Source organism: Ambystoma mexicanum, chromosome 10 (genome assembly GCF_040938575.1).
Source record: "Ambystoma mexicanum isolate Mex_15411 chromosome 10, UKY_AmexF1_1, whole genome shotgun sequence".
Classification (NCBI taxonomy): domain Eukaryota; kingdom Metazoa; phylum Chordata; class Amphibia; order Caudata; family Ambystomatidae; genus Ambystoma; species Ambystoma mexicanum.
The window spans coordinates 130644815-130664425 of record NC_090932.1 but is presented as its reverse complement, the minus strand read 5'-3'; positions in this window follow the sequence as shown (position 1 = coordinate 130664425).

The following is a 19611-nucleotide window of genomic DNA, read 5'->3' as shown; positions in this document are numbered from 1 at the left end:
AAAGCATTCCTTTAAAAAGTCGAATGCTTTTCGAGGTTCTCCGTCAAAGGCGAATCTAACGCCCTTCTTCAACAAGGAGGTCAGAGGGAGTACCTTTTTGGAATAATTGGGAATACACCTCCTATAAAAGTTTGCCAATCCTAGAAACCCTTGCAGTTCCTTGATGTTGGTAGGATCTTTCCAGTTTCTTATGGCCTTTACCTTATTTGCATCCATTTCAACACCTTCCTTAGACAATACGAAACCCAAGTAGGACACCCTTTTGGATTCGAATGAACACTTCTCTGGTTTTACTAGCAGATAATGGGACTGCAAACATTGTAAAACCAGTCGGACCAATGATCTGTGCTCAGACAAGGACTTGGAGTAGATCAGGATGTCGTCAAGGTACACCACTACCGACACAAACAGCATGTCAGCGAAAACCTTGTCCATGTACCTCTGGAAGACGGCTGGTGCGTTTACTAGGCCAAAGGGCATCACACGATATTCATAGAGCCCAAATGGGGTGCGGAAAGCCGTCTTCCACTCGTCTCCTTGTCTGATTCGCAAGAGGTGATAGGCGCCTCTCAGGTCAAGCTTTGTGAAGTACTCCGCCCCTTGTACAGCCTCCAAGACGTCCCGAATCAAGGGCATGGGATATCTATCCCGGACAGTGACCTTGTTGAGACCCCTGTAATCTATACAAGGGCGAAGTTCTGTCGAGTCCTTTTTTGGGATGAAGAATAGGGAGGCACCACATGAAGATTTGGATTCTTGAATGAGTCCGTTCTGCAAGTTTGCATCTAGATACTCTCTTAATGCCTTCCTTTCCGGTAGTGACAAAGGGTACATTCTTCCGAACGGTACTACTGCTTCCGGTATCAGATCGATACAGCAATCCTCGGTTCTATGGGGTGGTAGTTGTTTTGGAATTATGTCCATGAATACCTCTGAGAAGTCCTGGTAATGTAAGGGAACTGAGGCCACTGTGACTGGCTTCTGGATACTTCTCTTGCGGTCTACGGTGTGGGGAGCGTTACACAAGGTCATACAGTGATTATCACAGAACTTAGAATTGAAAGAAACCCGGTTTGCAGTCCAATCAATGTGAGGGTTGTGTCTTCTTAACCAAGGAATCCCTAATACCAATGGAAAATGAGCAGCTCGGATCTGATCAAATACCAGAAACTCTTCATGTTGACCTAACCTCACCCTTAATGGAACAGTTTCCAAAGTAATGGGTCCGGATGACAAGGGTCTACCATCAACCCCTTCTACCGGAATCGGGGTGACCTTGGGTTTGGCGGGTACCAAGTGCTCTGTAGCCCACTTGGAGTCGATGAAATTTCCCGCTGCTCCACAATCCAACATGGCGAACACCTCTGTGGGAGCTTCTTCGGTTAACCATAGGTCCACTCTGAACACCATTAAACTGTTGTCTTCCGGGGTGTTCACTGCTCTTGTGTAGCTGCAAGGGTGCTTGTTACCTCCCCCGAGACTTCCCTTGCTATAGATCGGGGGCGGAAGTTTCCCTGTCAACGAGGAGGGACTTCAGTGCATTCTTTCAACAAATGTGTCGAGGAGCCACAGTACATGCATAGTCCTGCCTCTCTCCTCTTTCTTCTTTCTTCTGGCGTCAGAGGACCACGGGCAGCTCCAATCTGCATAGGCTCATCTGTAGCAGGGTTGGCTCTAGGTGGAGGAGTAAGGGTAGGTTGTGAGAAGCTTCGGTTTTTTCTTCTCTCAGATCTTCTTTCTTGAAGACGGAATTCAATCTGAAGGGACAATGTCACTAGCTCCTGAAAAGATGCAGGACGGGCTACTCTGGCTAGTTCATCTTTGATTTCGTCCTGGAGACCTCTTCTGTAGATGGTTTGCTGGGCGGAATCAGGCCAATCTGCCTTGGCTGCTAGCCTCTGGAAGCGAGTTAGATAAGTTTGAACGTCTGTATTTCCTTGTTTGATGTCTAGGATTGCTTCCAAGGATGAATAGAATACTTCTGGCCTATCAAACCTTTCACTGAAAAGTTCCGTAAAACGGTCATAATCACTCAGAAGGGGATCGTTTCAGGTAACAATGGGTGTAGCCCATGAAAGAGCGTTTCCGGTAAGATTGGCTATAATGAACCCAACCTTTGATCTGGCTGTCTCAAAGGCGTGAGGTCGGAAGGCGAAATACACCCTGCAAGCGTCAAGGAATTCCTTCAGGTCTCCTGGATGTCCATTGTATTTGCCAAAGGAAAGGGGCATAGTAGGCAAGTCCCCTAATCATCCCGATGTAACACCACTTGCTGTCGGAGGGCCACGTTCTCTGTTCGCAGGGCCTGCACCTCCATAGTAAGGTTCTCCAGAGCAGCCACCAACTCCTGATACTGCTCGAGTGACGCCATGAAGGATCTTGGGCGTTGTATGCTGTCAGATACCGAGGCTTCCTCCCCCAACTCCTCACCTGTTTCTTCCGGTATGGGTTCTGTAAGAGTAGCCTCTGATCTCTTCTGATCCCTCCTCCTTGTGGGAGTCTTGTCCTTTGGTGCTCGGGCCTTTTTATCGTACAGATAGGGTCTGTCCCCTCCGGAGGCCACCTTGGCAGAGATATTCCCTGACCGCGGGGATCCCCAGGGGGCCAGTCCTAGATTCAGGGAAAAAGCACTAAGGCAGAAAAAACCCTGTTCCCAATTGGGTTCTGCTGGGCAGCAATTAGAACTCCTCTCTTCCCGTTATGAAAGTTCCATTTGCAGCAGGCAAGGAAGTCCGTTAGACTTGAGAACAAACTCCACCTCTGATGAATGCTCAGTGTATCCAGGAGATGTGGAATATGTGAACAGGAGAAAACAAGAAAGCTACTAGAGCCAGAGGTTCAGACTAAACAGAATAACAGAGAAAAAGTACTAGAAAGGGTAAGTAGGTAAAGAATAAAAGAACCCATTCAGAGCAGACCACGAAGGCGAACAGTTTGGAAGAAAGGAAGAAGTACCGTGAAAGAAACCCACTCACCAGTTAAGAAATGCTCCTTAAGGTCTTAGTGAGCAAGGCATCGCTCGCTAAAACAGAGTGACGGCGCCGGTTGCAATTATACCCCCGGTACCTAAAAGAAATGAAAAGACCAATAGTGCTCAAAAGAATTACCAACAGAAATAAGCATTATGAAGGCAAAGAAAAAGGTAAGCACAGCACGGCCCAGAGCAAGCCGATACCGCGTACAGTGCAGTAGAATTCAGGCAAAGGAGAAGGCAAAAAACAACGGAAGTACAAGGCTAACACAAGAAGGGCTGAAGAGTACAGTAAGGAATCAAACAATAGGCGAAAGTAGGAAGCCGGAACGGATGAATTTCACGAGAGAATCTCCACACGAACCGAGCGCTGGTAAACAGATACAACGCGTCGGCTTCTGGGAGGAGCCTGCCTATAAAGGTTCGGCGGCCATCTTGGGTGAGGACTGGAGCGTGATCAAAGCTTCCAGCGCTTCCACAGCCTCCAATTCCTGACAGTTATTTGGAGCCACATAGCATTTGCCCGTGCCTGGATGCTTGGAATGAGTGATGCAAAGAAGGTCTCTGCAGAGCTAAACAATCGATATCTGTCTGGGATCTGTGCCAATAGCTCTGAAGATGCGTTGGATATGTAGTTGGATGATAGTCTGTTTCGGGACAGCATTTCCTCCTTGTTGCCAGAGGACAAAACATACATCTGCGGTTCTTCTGTCGGTTGGGCTTTGTTTTCACGGGGGGCTTCTTGCCCCTTCCTGCCCCCGCCGATGTGGCTCTCTGGTATCACCATTAGTGCTGAATGTAGTGTGGCCAGTGAGAAACTGCCACTCCTTGATTGCGGAAGATGCAAGTATGCCTGGCGGCCACACACCCAGTAGGTGTCCATGAGTGCTGCTGTCCTCTTCCTCATGTCTGGGATGGTGGACTCCTGTTGCAATCTTTGTTTACCCCCTTTGCGGTCTTTCCTTCCCCCTGGAAGCATAGTTCATATGTTTTTTCTTTCTGCAGTTTGAACGGTTTTTCAATGGCAGTCACCCACGTTAACTTTGTGATGTGCTCTTTCCAGATGGGTGTACAGGTTCTTTCGATCCACTGCATTTTTTCAGGTGACACTCCCCGCAGTGCCTCCGCTTTGCATGTAACTTCTTCGTCTTTCCATCTGTTGTCTGTGAATAATGTCCCCTTTATTACAAAAAATGGTTCTTTCAGGCATATTGCGCCTTCCACTTTCGGGTAGCATGTTTTCTCATTCTGCAGCATGCTAAAAGTTATTTTGTGTGCCTGAAGGGTGTTCTTAATTCTGCACAGCGTAAGATGAAGGAGACATCGGGCATTTATCAGAGGTAATTCTTTTGGTAGCAACACCTTGGGTGTTCCTGAGGCATGGGGGATAAGAAAGCAGACATAGCAGCTTTCATTTGTTGTTTGTTTAGCAGTCGCGCTCATGTCTGCATACCATTTATTGGTCTGGTGAGGGTGTCTTGGGTCTTCCATCTGATATAAACCCAGACCATAATATTCGTCATACTTCCTACTTCCCACCTCCCTTTTCCTCCTATTATTTCTAAGATATCTCGCAGCTTCATGGGCGATGTGTGCTCTATACCCCCCTTTTCCCACATCCCCCTCTGTCCATTCATCATACAGAGATGCAAACTTTTCTGCCATCCTTTTGTTCTCTTCAGTTGTTATATGAAGTAAGGTACTGGCTGCTGTAGGGGTGGTTACTTGTGTGGGCGGGGTAGTGGGGGTATTATAAAGCCACGATATGACAGAAGGGTTGCGGTCATTTAGACTGAGGGCATTGTAGTTAGAGACATTTGGCAGGGGACTTATACTAGCATTTATTTCAGCACTGCTTTTCTTGGAATGGTTGGTTGTTTTGGGCGGTTTCGTGTTATACCCCACACAAATTGGTATCCGTTCCATACCAAAAAATCACCTTCTTTTGCCTTTTCAGTTGTTACATTTTCATTTGCAATATTACTTCTGTTCCCCCCTTCCCCCTCATTCATCTCAACAGAGATGAATGCTATGAACCAATATGTGCTTATGCCAAACAGTATCACAAAAAATAATACGATACACACAGACAATCCACATTCATACGAATATCTACAACTTTCTACTATAGCATTTCTATATCTTGTTATTCTATTGCTCTCTGTTGCGTGCTGCCCGTTTGTTGCCATGGTTGTTCCTATTTGAAACATAAAAGTGCATTAAGTATATACATGTAAACATTTTCATTTTGTACAGTAGCCACCATACAATTATAATGTGAGATAGAGGGAGAGAGAGGGGATGGGTGTAGAGAGAACGAGAGAGAAAGATGCATATTCTCATTCATTTTTAATCACTTTTTCCATTTTTCATTTCATCCCTTAATGTTATTCATTTATTTATTTCTCGTACCTGTAAATCAATTTCTTTGTTAGCATATTAATATACGTGATACACTTATTTTTAGCTGCACCTTTTTCATTTAATGTTTCATTTGTTATTGTTTGCTGTTGTCTGCGCCTCCTCATCCACTTCCTCCTGACCATTATTGTAGGCCTTTCGTACATCTGTTAAAGGTATCCAGTACTTCAGCCCTTTAACTTTGACTGCTGTGGGAGTACAAAAAACTATCTCGTATGGGCCATGGAATCTTGGGGCACTCCATCTGCGCACAAAGCTTCTAACATAAATAAAATCCCCTGGCATTAGTTGTCCTTGGAGGCTCTGTTCCACAAATGACACAGTTTGGTTTCCCTCTTCTCTTGTAAATGGCAGTGATAATTGTCTTGAGATTATCGCTGCTCTAGTCAATTTTTTCAGATAATCAGTAAACTCATCTCCTAATACTGTGGCACTTCGATGTGCATCTGAGTGTCTAAGCAGCGGGGAATGTGCTGTGTGCATTTTTCTCCCCATCACAATCTAGTGAGGGGACAAGTGGTGGTCCTTACTTGGCTGGTTTCTTAACTCGAATAGTGCTAGGGGTAAGCAATACACCCAGTTTTTTTTGAGTGAGAAGCATAGTTTGGACAATTTTCCTTTTAATAGGCCGTTGATCTTCTCCACAATGCCATTGCTTTGAGGGTGATAAATCGGGCAAAGCTTGTGTTTGATTCCCAATAATGCAGTAACTTCCTTGAACAGTTCATTCACAAAATGAGTGCCATTGTCTGAGCGAATCACATCGCAAATTCCACAGCACGGGAATACTTCCCTCACTAGGAACTTTGCTGCGCACTTAGCATCAGGACGTGCACATGGACCAGCCTCAACCCATCTTGAAAATGGACATACAACTACTATCATGTAGCGTGCCCCATTACACCTTTCCCCCATGTCTGCGTAATCAATATGTAGTTCCCGGAAGGGCCCTGTAGGTTTTGGAATTGTCCCTCTGAGTGTCCGTAAGGTCATCCCAGAATTGTATATCTGGCAGGTTGTGCACTCCATTGCTAATCTTGATATATGTTCTTGGAGCCCAGGCACAAACCAATCTTCCTGTATCTCTACTGCTATGTGTTGTTTGGCATTGTGTGCTGGAAAGTGTAATTGCTGGAACGCTATCTCCATTAATTTAATGGGCATCACCACTTTACCTGTGTTATTTTGGCGCCATAGTACATCTGTTGCCGACTGGCTGCAACCCCTTTTTTCCCACAATGCTTTTTCTTCATTACTTGCTTCTTCCTGTAACTCTAGTATTTGTGATATGGGCATGGCATTGTACCCTTCTGGTAATTCCTCACTCGCTTGTTGCTGCAACATGTACTCACCTGCAGTTCCCTTTTGGAAATATGACGCCTCCTTGGCGGCAGCGTCAGCTGCCGCGTTTCCCAAAGATACAATATCTGTGTTGGACGTATGTGCTTGGCACTTGACGATTGCCACCATTTAGGTTCTTTAAGTGCTTCAATTAATTCCTGTAGCAACACGGCATGTTGTATTGGGGTTCCATTCACCCTGCGAAACCCTTTCCGCCCCCACCGGGCCAGACCACCGTGTACCGTTGTAGTCATGTATGCTGAATCTGTATATATTGTGACTGTGCATCCCTTGGCTGCACGTAAGGCTTCAATTAGGGCATCAAGCTCTGCGGCTTGTGCGGAAAAGTGTGATGGTAGGCGATATTGTACTAGCACTTCGTATTCACCTTCCTCTAGTCTCCCTACCGCCATTCCTACATGTTTTTCACCTGTATCCATGTCAATTGATGCTGATCCATCTACAAAGTACACTTGTCTTTCTGTTACGGCATTTTCACTTACCACCGGGCCCTCACCCTCTTCTCCTGTGTATGTTGCACAATCGTGTTTTTGCATGTCTTCTACCGTACATGGCTCTGTGATGAATGTCGCTGGATTTACAGTTCTACACCTCACTATGTGAATGTTGGCGCTGGATAATATTATCTCATACGCTGTTGCTCGCTGTGTTGTTAGTGTGCTTTTTGATATTTCCAGTATCGCGAAAAGTGAGTGTTCCACATATAATGTAACGGAGCATCCCATTACTATGGTGGCACTTTTCTCAATGGCGAACGCGGCGGCAGCGAGAGACTGTTTGCACGCAAAGTGTCCTTGCATAACTGCTTCTAGTGTGCCACTGTAGTAAGCCAATGGCTTGTGTCCCATGGATGTCTTTTGTGTCAGAACAGCTGTCATTAGTGTTCCCTTGCAGTGAGAAAACAGGTAAAATTTGCGCTCTTAGTCCGGGTTGGCGAGCACTGGAGCGCTTGAAATTAGTTGTTTGAGTGACGCAAACGAGTCACTCATCTCTTCTGACCATTTTATTTCTTTATTCTCCTGCTGGGCCTCTTTGAGTGCTTGTAGTAAAGGTCTTGTGCATTCTGCGTAGTCTAGTATCCATGCTCTGCAATAGTTGCACATTCCTAAAAACTTCTGCATTTCTTTTACCGTTTTTGGCTCTTTTACTGCTGTGATTGCTTCTACTCTGTCAGGTATTATCTTTTTGCCATCCTTTGATATCAGCTGGCCCAGGTATAATATTTCTTGTTGGCAGTATTGCAGTTTCCCTCTATCCACCTTGTACCCCTTGTGGGCTAACAGTGTTAGGAGTGTAACTGAGTCCTTCCTGCACTCTTCCTCATTCTGTGTGCATATGAGCAAGTCATCTACGTACTGAATGATTGTACTCTCAGCTGTCAAATTTCCTAAGTCTTCGTGGAGGATACGATTGAATATACTGGGGCTCTCACAGTAACCCTGTGGTAACCTGCAATGCTCATACCTTTTCCCCCCTAGTGTAAATGCTGTCAAGTATCTGCTCTCTTCTGCCAGGGGAATGGAGAAAAATGCATTTTTTAAATCAACTACTGTGAAATGTGATGCGTTCTTTGGGATACTGCAAAGTATTGATGCAGGGTTCGGGACTAGGGGAAACTCTTTTTGGATGATGTCATTTAATGGGCGTAGGTCCTGGATCATCCTCCATGCCCCTCCCTTCGCTTTTTTGATCAGATAAATGCAAGTATTACATGGGGAGTTTGGGGGTACTATTATTCCCTGGGCCAATAAGGCACTTATCGCTTCTTTTATTCCTTTCTCAGCTTCACGGGACAATGGGTACTGTTTGACTCGGGGCAGGATTGCTCCTGGTTTTAGTTTTATCATGACTGGGGTAACTCCATGCAACAACCCTACATCATGGGGACCTGTAGTCCACAAGTTGCTTTGCACTAATTTCATGTCATCATCAAAGAAGGAAGCTGGTGCTCCCACCACAGCCATTAACTGTACAGGCACTTGTCTCGTTTGTATCAAGATATCACATGGTATTGCTATTTCCATTATTATTTCTCCGTCACTTTCTGAGTCTGAAAAGAGATCCTCATCTGATAGATCACGAAAGGCAATTTCAGCATTGATGCACAACACAGTGCACCATTCACACCCGTCTATGTCCATACCAATTACTGCAATTCTTTTTGCTGATATCTGTACTGCATGCAAATCTAAAGATATCACTGACCCCGGTGTAATGTCTGTGCGTACTATTGGGTGGAAGATGAATTCTGCTGGTAGCCTCCATTCTAACCTTTTTAGCTCAGGTACTACTCGTGCTAGAGTTTTCAACCCTTCAATGAACACACTTTCATCTACCGGCATGCCACGTATCTCTGGTGCTGTAGCTCGCGCATTTACCACTAGCATTACACGCAGCGGGCATATTCCTGGGGTTGAGCAAACTATCCCTCTTTCTGTGAAGGATATAGTCATATTGAGCTTGCTGAGAAGGTCCCTTGCAGGCAAGTTTATTGGGGAATGTTCGTAATACAGTAGGGGCGTCCTCACTGTCTTACCCCCCACTGTCACATCCAACTCTTCTGTGTAAGGAACTTCGATGACAGCCCCAGAGAACCCCTGTGTCTCCAACCTACGGTTAGAAAGCGGAAGCCGACCCTCACGTATGCATGACTTTTCGGCTCCCGAATCCACCATAAATATGAACTGCGTGTCTCCTATCTGCGCCCCCACTAATGGTTCCTCCACTGCATTGTAGGTGGTAGATAGGATGGGACACGCAAGTGTTCCCTGTGGCTGTCCTATGCTGGCTGCCTCATTGCTCCCCCCTGACTAAAAACATTGCCTGACACAACCGCCACACCGCTATATGGGGCTGGGGCAGGTGCCCCGTTCGCAACTGTGGCGAAGGGGTTTCCTGGTGTGTAGTGCATAGGTTTGTCGTTCTGTGGGTGACCCTGTGTTCTGCTGTGTTGAACGTGTCTTTGGTCTACATACCCTTGCTCCTCTGGCCTCTGTTGTCTTCCCATTGGGAGGCCATATGGGCTCCCTGGGTGGGGGTTACCGTATTGCTCCACATCCTGAAATCCGTTGTTTGGTCTGTTTCTACATTCTCGTGAGAAGTGCCCCCACTTCCCGCAATTCCAGCAGCTCCCTTGTGCACCTCTGGGGCCTTACCCCCCATATCCTCCATTACCACCGTACCCCTGCCCCCCTCCTCTGCGACTCCTGTACCCAACTGGTCCCCCGCGAGGGGCCCAATCCTGCCACTGCGGACCTCCGTACTGCTCCTGTCCGTTCCACTGTGGTTGTCCCGCTCCTGCCCAATTCGCTGCCATCCTCCCCTTTATTTCTACCAGCCCCTCCTCCTCCTCGTCTCCCTCCCTACTACGTGGGAGTGCAGCTACTGCTGCAGCGACCTTCACCAGTTTCGTTTCTACTAATTTGGCTTCATCTGCCAATCTTTTTTGTGCTATTTCCTTTTCTTGTTCCTTTATTCATTTGCAGTGGTGTACTATTATACTCTGTATTTCGGGCCACCCCTTCGCCTCAATTCCTGCAATTTTGTCAAGTGCTTTTTGTACCTCTTTTGGAAATCCTCTCTTGATTATGAAATAAAATAATGATGTTGACTGGTACCAGGCCGTGCCCGTTTCCGCTCTCCACATCTCCTGTACCCGAAAAATGTAATCCATAGCATCCTCCCCCTCGTTCATTGTGCATTGCATAACCGACTGTAAGTCTGGTGTGTCTGGGAATGTTTCTCTTAATGCATCCCACACTGGTGCTCGTACTGTGTTAAAGGAAGCACCATCATGACGGTCACAATCTAATGTTATCCCCGGAAAACCGGCTTTTATCCACACTCTATCTGCTTGGTCCCCAACCGCTGATACTAGTAGGCTTTTTACATCCCCTACCGCCAGTGGGACCCCCGCTGTGTGTTTCTAGAATGCATATATCCACTTACTTGCCCCTCCGGATAGTGGTGGTAATAGTTTTAACAGATTGGCCTTATCCATTTGAGCCCAGGGTATGTAGTTTGGTCTCCCTCCTCCCCTGTGTATCAATGGGAGTTGTAACTTCCCCTTTGTTGCTTTGCTTGTACTCACCTTCGTTCCCTTCCTTCCAAGCGGGGCCATTCTCCCTAGCCTGTGTATTAGTCGCCCTGTCCATTCCTCATCCATTGTTCTTCCCATATGTGCACTATCCATTCTTCCGCTCGCTCCTCCTATTGCCACACTTAATCTCCCACCTTCTTCTTCATCGTCCTCCACATCACACCACAAGTCCTCTCTTCCCCCTGTAACCAAAAGCTCATCATCTGCATGTTCACTTGCCCCGTCTATTTCTATTATTCGCGTGGGCTGTTCTTGTATTCTGAACAATATTTTCCCCTTCTTCCACCCCTCCTCAATCGTCCTGTCATGGTTTTGTGCCCTTGGTGTTTGCTCTAATCAGGCAGCATTCGTCCCACTTTGCTCACAGATATTTTTAATTCTAGATAATTCATCTCTTACTAATGAGAGCCTTGAATCTAAATCCTCTGTTAACTTCTCTATATCTACTGTGGGTGTACAAATCTGTCCACGCTGTCTATGACCCTCGTATGGCAGTGGTGCAGTCGGGCCATGTGTTGTTGTAGCTTGAGTTGGGGGCACATATGTGGGGTCACTATACCCTTCTGCGGGAACCGGTTTATTAAGTATAGGGTACAACCGTGTCACTTCACCTGGTTTTTCTTCCTCAGTCAGTTCTTTATCGCCTTTGGGTATCAGTAACGGGTTGTCTGTGGTAGATGGCAAATTGGAAGTCGGCTCTATCTTTTTGATGGGAGGCAAACAATCGCCAGAGATCTAATATCTCCCTCCTATTGTGGAACTGTTTCCCCTTATATTTCATGAAAATGCGTGTAGCCACCATGTCTAGAACATTTTTATCAAAAGATCCTTCTTCGGGACATATTTGGGGCAGACCCTCTCCCTTTAACTCTGTAACCCACTGATCGTGGTACTTCCTAATGCGTTCAGCATATCTAGGTAAACTCTTACAGATATGAGCCAGGGGTGTCTCTGTCCCCATTGTATTTGGTTGGCTTCAATAACAATATATGTATAGATATGTATCTCTAAAATTCTATGCTTTTCTGGCACCTTGGCAATAAGGGGGTGTGTGGTTGTGTACTTTATACTAGAAATTACTTAGGGGGCACATACAAGAGCAAACCACCTTCTGCACACTACCAATATTTCCACCACAAATATTCAAAAGAAACAACTTAATTCATTGGGCTTACCACCTTATAATGTTTCCTAGTCACACTTACCATGACCACACCATAATCATGCACATTTTACAATCCACTAAAATCATCATAACATGGCTTTGTGTCAACACATATAATGCATATACAATGAAAGTCGGTACCCTATTGGAAGTTTAACCTTTAATCTATTTCCCCCTCCCTTGTTTCCCCTAAACTTTCTTTATTTTTTATGAGGTCCCCCTTTTTCACGCGAATCTCTTTTTGTCTTTACTAAGTATTTCACCTATTTTCATTTATTGACCCAGAAAGAATCAAAGAAAAGCATTAACTAATATATTCACTGTGTCTCCTTTTTCTACCAGACACCTTTATCTTATTCTCCACTTGTTCATATATTCCCAGTACTAGTCAAGATAGCACTATGCGGCGCCGCCTTCTACCCCCTTGCAGAGCTAGGTTCCCGTCTCTTTATCTCTTTTCACCTTTTGATCCTAATGGCCATATGCAAAGAAAAAGAAAAGAAAGTATAGTATTGATTCTAGTGATCCCCACCGTGTCCCCCTTTTAAATGACCTTGTTTTTTACATTTTTTAAATCCTGTTCCCTTCCCCTACTCCCCGTATCCCTTTTGATCACTCGCACTTAATACTCACGTGCCCGTCTTGAACCGAGAGTCCCCGAACTGGGTTCGTCCAGGTGGCGCTGCCTCACGCTCAACGTCCAGCCCCAGCTCCGGCGAGCGGTACTCAAAGGGGATTTTTTGAAACAGGATCCCTTACCCTTTCTCTATTATGTGCGCACTTCTGAGCGTACCAGTCGCCGTAGGCGGGTAGCTTTCCGGAGCAGGTGTACCGTGCATCTCCCCTTTCGACCGGAGATTTTTTCATGCCAGAGGGGACGGAAAGGATGTACCAGGAGATGTAATCATGCAATCGGGGTCACCACTGAAGGCAAGTGTCCCCAGATAGCACGACCCTCCCCGCAATGAGAGGCAAGAATGGACTCTCCCACGAATGGGAATAAGGCTAGGACCAAGTGCGGGTGAGCTTAAGGGAAGCTTTATCTAAGTCAAAAAAGGGCATGCAAAGAACTCTGCAAACTCTGAGAGCGCTCTGTCTGACAATAGCAAAGACAGGCATTTTTATTTACAAAAAGTGTCATAGGCACCTACACACTATAGGGGGCACATGTACATGGGGATTGGGTGGCCTCGACTAACTATATGTGCAGCTGTGATGCGTCTCTCCGTGGTTGGTGGACACCGCCAGGTGCCAACGTGGGGTGGGCAGGTCAGCTGGGCTCATCCAGGAGGCGCTGTCCGGTCAGGCGTGGTCAGTGTCATTGATGGACGTCTTTCTTGGCTTTCTGCCCTAAGGGCCAGGCACACCCCATTCATTCAATGCTGCAATGTCAGTTGTCCTGTAAATCCTACAATGGGTTATTCTACAGGTTAATATAACACAGGAGGAATGCGCATTAGGTGGGGTACTTTGGCGATACATCAACACAGGGTTACTGTTATCCTGTTGACTGGGTATCATAGGCCACGGGGTCGGGTCTCAGGGCATGGGGTAAGCTGTCCGGGCTTTGGGTCTCGTTAGAAGTCATAACGGATGCTTTTACACAATGTTGGTGCAATATTAGGTGTCTTCTTTTACAAGAGTCATTAATCTGGGGTGAACTGATGGGTCGTGGGACCTATGAGGGGGCACCTCTGGCCTCTGGTTATGGCCGGATTTTGCTTCTGGGCTGTAAATAATTCAGGTGGCTGTTCGTGGCCATGTGAGCTGCGGGGGAATCATGAATGCCTGAAACGGCTCCAGCCGAATTGGGGGAGGTGAGGCGGTGTCGCTCGGGCCTTTGCTTTCTCTGGCAAGCTTCAATGGGAAGGGAGGAGAGGTGGCCTTGGATATGCCCACAATGATAGTCTTCTAGCACACTGCAAACTGTAAAACGAAGGGATTTGCAAAATGTAAAATGGCTAAGGGGTTACACATCTATAGTATTTACAGAAGTACATATTCATTTCAGAATTCGTTAACTATATCTACAGCTCCATTAGTCACTATAGGGTAAGTATTTGCAATATTAGCAGTGTTAGCATCACACTGTAAACACGATACGTGAGGTAGCATTAGGGTTGGTGGAGCACGCAGGAGCAACAGACCAATATGGTTGACAGCTGTAATACACATTAAACCTGTACATTTGCACTTGATGGCATTCTATGTATCTTATTTACATGAGCTCACAATACTGTCGCGCTTGTGTTCCTTTGCACTCTAGCAGCATCAGGGTAGTCATGGCATAAGGACTTGGTATCATTCACTTTACATTGCCCCTAGAGAAGCACATAGTAGGAGGCCAGGGGCCCTGAGTGTGTGCGCATACTGAGGGGGTTTGAGTATTGTGACCATGTGGTCACACAATGACACATTCTTCGGTTCGTACAGTGTTTGTAGATTTTTGACACGGAGGTCGTGCAGAAGGGATATCATTGTAATGCAATATATGTATATATGTATATATGTATGATCAGTTTCCTGGTGTGGGATTAAGGCTTTTGTTTCATCGAGGACGGTTTACAGTTATTTTCCAAGCCAGCCCCGCTGCCCGGGTCACGCTGAGGATAATGATGCACTGCGGAAGGTGAAAGATACAATGTTTGCTCTAACACTAGCTCCTGTCCGACTGGTCGTGGGAACGGGCTTTCAGCGGATCTGCTAAGGAGCGGAGGCAACAGGGTAGACGAGGACTCTCTAAAGGTGGGGGGCGTGCTGCAGCGCACAAGGAGTCATGTCTTAAGATGGCGTTCTGGTTTTCAAAATGGTTTCCTGGGCCTAGCCTAATACAGTATGTTTAGTCGATGTGTCGGCCAGTGGTCCACCCACAACCTGGGACCTGGTAGCAGGGGGGCACCTGATGAGTCATGGACATCACAAGGAGGGGACTGCAGGGGAGGGGGTCTCTTTGACCTGTCCTCCCATACAGTATGCAGAATTCTGTAGAGTTTTTAGTAGGGTTCGTGGGAAGTTGATTCAAAGTTTCAGGTAAATTCAATATAGTGCCTATACTCAACATTCAGCTAACTTCAATACAGTGGTTCTTCTCAAAAAGCATCTATCTTTCGTACAGTGTCTATACCCAAAATTCAGCAACATTCAGTACAGTGGCTATACTCACAAATTGGTATAATTTCAATACAGTGGCTATACTCAAAGTTCAGCTAACTTCAATTCAGTGGCTATGCTCAAAATTAAACTAAATTCAGTACAGTGGCTATACTCAAGTAAGCACCTACATTTAACCCACTGGATATACTTAAGGTGCACCTAAATGCGATGCCGTATTTAACTTTGCAGTGCAGCAAGAATCAACATGATATTAAAATTCAAAGGGTAGTAATAAAGTAGTAGGAAGATTTCAGGAACACAGTACTGGCCATGCTCCCTGTTCCTACCACCTTACCTGGATGAAACAGTAGACAGACTTGTAGTGCTCCCAGGGCAAACAGGGGCAATCAGGCAATGAAGGTGACGTAGGGAAGTGCCGTTTGCCTTTGGCCCTTCGACGGCTGCCTGGGAACGGATGCCCAAGGGGAGGATCTGCAGTAGGGTGTTTTGATGATGTGGCACAGCAGGTTTACCAATCACAGACTATTCCAATCCTTTCCCAACTATATTAGGGACGAAGGCCAATGTTCCAAATGTCTCAACTATATTAGGGAGAAAGTCCAATGTGCTATCTTCTTCCTACTATATTAGGGACAAAGTCCAATGTTCCAAACTTCTCCCAACTATATTAGGGATATATTCCAATGTTCCAGTGTTCTCCTAACTATATTAGGGATGAAATCCATTGTTCCAAACTCCGCCAAACTATTTTAAGGATATATTCCAATTTTCCAATCTTCTCCCAACTAGGTTAGGGATACATTCCAAGTTATGTATGTTAGTGCGATTTATACCACACATCTCTGCCATTTTCATGGCCTGCAGGCACTCTGGGGGATCTGGAAAGGAAGGAGGGCTGGAAGGCTTAACTAGTGGGATTTAGAGAGAAAGCAAGAATCAAGATGATTTTAAAATTCAAATGGTAGTGATAAAGTAGTAGCAAGATTTCAGGAACACAGCACTTCCATGCTCCCTGTTCCAACCACCTTACCTTGCTGTTACAGTAGACGGCCTTGTAGGGCTCCCAGGGCGGAAAGGCGCAATCAGTCAATGGAGCTACCGTAGGGAAGTGCCCTTTGCCTTTGGGCCTTCGACGGCAGCCCGAGCATGGATGCCCTAGGCAAGGGTCTGCAGTAGGGTGTTTTGGTGATGTGGCACGGCAGGAAGACCAATCACAGACTGTTCCAATCTTTTCCCAACTATATTAGGGACAAAGTTCAATGTTCCAAACGTCTCAACTATATTAGGGATAAAGTCGAATGTGCTATGTTCTCCTAACAATATTAAGGACAAAGTCCAATGTTCCAAACTTCTCCTAAATATATTAGGGATACATTCCAATGTTCCAGTCTTCTCCCAACTATATTAGGGAGGAAATCCATTGTTCCAAACTCCACCAAACCATGTTAAGGGTACATACCAAATGTTCAATCTTCTCCCAACTATGTTAGGGATACATTCCAATGTTATGTTATGTTAATGTGATTTATGCCACACATCTCTGCCATTTTCATGGTCTCCAGGCACTCCGGGGGAACTGAACAGGAAGGAGAGCTGGAGGGCTTAGTTAGTGGGATTTAGAGAGAAAGGAACAAGAGAGCTTTGAGGCACTGTTGGTAGCTTCAGTTCGTGAAAAAACGGTCACTGCGAGCTGGTTTGTTTTTAGTTGCTGGGCGTTAAGTGGTGTTTGGTGTATGAGTGTGTATAAGGTGTTTTTTTGTGTAATTGGTTTAGTTTCTTGTTGGGAGTTGCATAGTGTGTGCTGCTTGTAGTGGTTTTAGGATTTTGCTGTGGTTGAGGTATGCATTTGCTGTGATATGTTTTTGAGGAGGAGTATGCAGAATTCTTGAGAGTGTATAGTAGGGTTCATGGAAAGTTGATTCAAAGATTCAGCTAAATTAACTACAGTGGCTATACTCAACATTCAGCTAACATCAATACAGTGGCTATAATCAAAATGTATCTCTCTTCAATACAGTGGCTATACTCAAAATTCATCTAACTTCAGTACAGTGGCTATAGACATAATTCAGCTAAATTCAGTACAGTGGCTGTACTCACAAATTCGTCTAATTTCAATACAGTAGCTATACTCAAAATTCAGCTAACTTCAATACAGTAGCAATACTAAAATAATTTCAGCTAACTTCAATACAGAGCTATACTCAAAATTCATCTAACTTCAGTACAGTGGCTATACTCGAAATTTAGCAACATTCAGTACAGTGGCTATACTCACAAATTCATCTATTTTCAACACAGTGGATATACTCCAAATACAGCTAACTTCAATACAGTAGCAATTCCCAAAGTTCAGCTAACTTCAATTCAGTGGCTATGCTCAAAATTAAACTAAATTCAGTACAGTGGCTATACTCATGTAAGCACTTACATTTAACCCACTGGATATACTTTAGGTGCATATAAATTCAATGTTGTATCTAACTTTGCAGTGCAGCAAGAATCAACATGATCTTAAAATTCAAATGGTAGTAATAAAGTAGTGGCAAGATTTCAGGAACACAGCACTGGCCATGCTCCCTGTTCCTACCACCTTACCTGCCTTTTTCTGTAGATGGCCTTGTAGGGTTCCCAGGGCGAACAGGTGCAATCAGGCAATGGAGGTGCCGTAGGGAAGTGCCCTTTGCCTTTGGCCCTTCGCCGGCTGCCCAGGCATGGATGCCCTAGGGGACGGTCTGCAGTAGGTTATTTTGGTTATATGGCATGGCAGGAAGACCAACCTCAGACTGTTCCAATCTTTTCCCAACTATATTAGGGACAACGTCCAATGTTCCAAACGTCTCAACTATTTTAGGAATAAAGTCCAATGTGCTATCTTCTCCCAACTATTTTAGGGACAAAGTCCAATGTTCCAAACTTCTCCCAACTATATTAGGGATACATTCCAATGTTCCAGTCTTCTCCCAACTATATTAGGGATGAAATCCATTGTTCCAAACTCTGCCAAACTATGTTAAGGATTCATTCCAAATGTCCAATCTTCTCCCAAATATGTTAGGGATACTTTCCAATGTTATGTTATGTTAGTGTGATTTATACCACACATCTCTGCCATTTTCATGGTCTCCAGGCACTCTGGGGGATCGGAACAGGAAGGAGGGCTGGAGGGCTTAGGTAGTGGGATTTATAGAGAAAGGAAAAAGAGAGCTTTGTGGTACTGTTGGTAGCTTCAGTTTGGGAAGAAACGGTCACTATGAGCTGGTTTGTTTTTAGTTGCTGGGTGTTAAGTGGTGTTTGGTGTATGAGTGTGGATGGAGTGATTTGTTTGTAATTGGTTTAGTTTCTTGTTGGGTGTTGCACAGTGCGTGCCACTTGTAGTGGTTTTAGGTTTTTGCTACGTTAGAAGTATGCGTGTGTTGTGATCTGTTTTTGAGGATGAGTATGCAGATTTCTGGAGAGTTCGCAGGCAGTTTATTCAAACGGTGAGGTAAATTCAGTTCAGTGCCCTAACATTCCGCCAACTTCACTACAGTGGCTATACTCAAAATTCATCTTTCTTCAGTACAGTGGCTATACTCGAAATTCAGCAAAATTCAGTACACTGGCTATACTCACAAATTCATCTAATTTCAATACAGTGGCTACACTCAAAATTCAGCTAACTTCAATACAGTAGCAATACTCAAAGTTCTGCTGGCTTCAATTCAGAGGCTATGCTCAAAATTAAACTAAATTCAGTACAGTGGCTATACTCAAGTACGAACCTACATTTAACCCACTGGATATAGTTTAGGTGCATATAAATTAAATGCCGTATCTAACTTTGCAGTGCAGCAAGAATCAACATGATCTTAAAATTCAAATGGTAGTAATAAAGTAGTGGCAAGATTTCAGGAACACCTCACTGGCCATGCTCCCTGTTCCTACCACCTTACCTCGCTGTTACAGTAGACGGCCTTGTAGGGTTCCCAGGGCGAACAGGCACAATCAGGCAATGGAGGTGCCGTAGGGAAGTGCCCTTTGCCTTTGCCCCTTGCCGGGGTTTTGTTTTTGGTGATGTGGCACGGCAGGAAGACCAACCACAGACTGTTCCAATCTTTTCCTAACTATTTTAGGGACAAAGTCCAATGTTCCAAATGTCCAAATATATTAGGGATAAAGTCCAATGTGCTATCTTCTCCCAACTATATTAGGGACAAAGTCCAATGTTCCAAACGTCTCAACTATATTAGGGACAATGTCTAATGTTCCAAACTTCTCCCAACTATATCAGGTATATAGTCCAATGTTCCAGTCTTTTCCCAACTATATTAGGGATGTAATCCATTGTTCTAAACTATGCCAAACTATGTTAGGGAAACATTCCAATGTTATGTTATGTTAGTTCGATTTATACCACACATCTCTGCCATTTTCATTGTCTCCAGGCACTTTGGGGGATCTGCAAAGGAAGGAGGGCTGGAGGGCTTAGTTAGTGGG